The following is a 303-nucleotide window of genomic DNA, read 5'->3' on the forward strand; positions in this document are numbered from 1 at the left end:
GCCGTCATCGCAAATCTCACGTTCATTTATACAACACACAGCGCAGTCACTTCTGCAGCACAATACAAACAGGAAGTGATGAGAGAGGTGATGTGTTCATAAGCTACATATTTACTTACAATAAACCTGAAACAGGAGTAAATAAAACATTACACACATTTATTTCAATACAGATCATTTCTATAGAATATGACTGAGGTGAGGACATTCACCATAGATAGATAGATAGATAGATAGATAGATAGATAGATAGATAGATAGATAGATAGATAGATAGATAGATAGATAGATAGATAGATAGAT

At 33.3% G+C, this 303-nt stretch overlaps 1 protein-coding gene across 5 annotated transcripts in view; it reads right to left on the bottom strand.

Annotated features, from left to right (window-relative positions):
- The window catches only part of LOC310729041 (calpain-14-like), a gene marked incomplete at its 3' end in the record, with an annotated part of 11,614 nt that extends 11,594 nt beyond the window's left edge, over window positions 1-20 (bottom strand). For 4 of the 5 annotated variants that reach the window (XR_014534440.1, XM_083547010.1, XM_083547011.1 and 1 more), the window contains exon 1: window positions 1-19. This exon is cut by the window's left edge and continues 205 nt beyond it. The other variant, XM_083547012.1, reaches the window with a different exon arrangement.
- Window positions 21-303: the final 283 nt, after the last annotated feature.

This window comes from Silurus aristotelis (assembly GCF_946808225.1).
Source record: "Silurus aristotelis genome assembly, chromosome: 1".
NCBI classification, from domain to species: Eukaryota; Metazoa; Chordata; class Actinopteri; order Siluriformes; family Siluridae; genus Silurus; species Silurus aristotelis.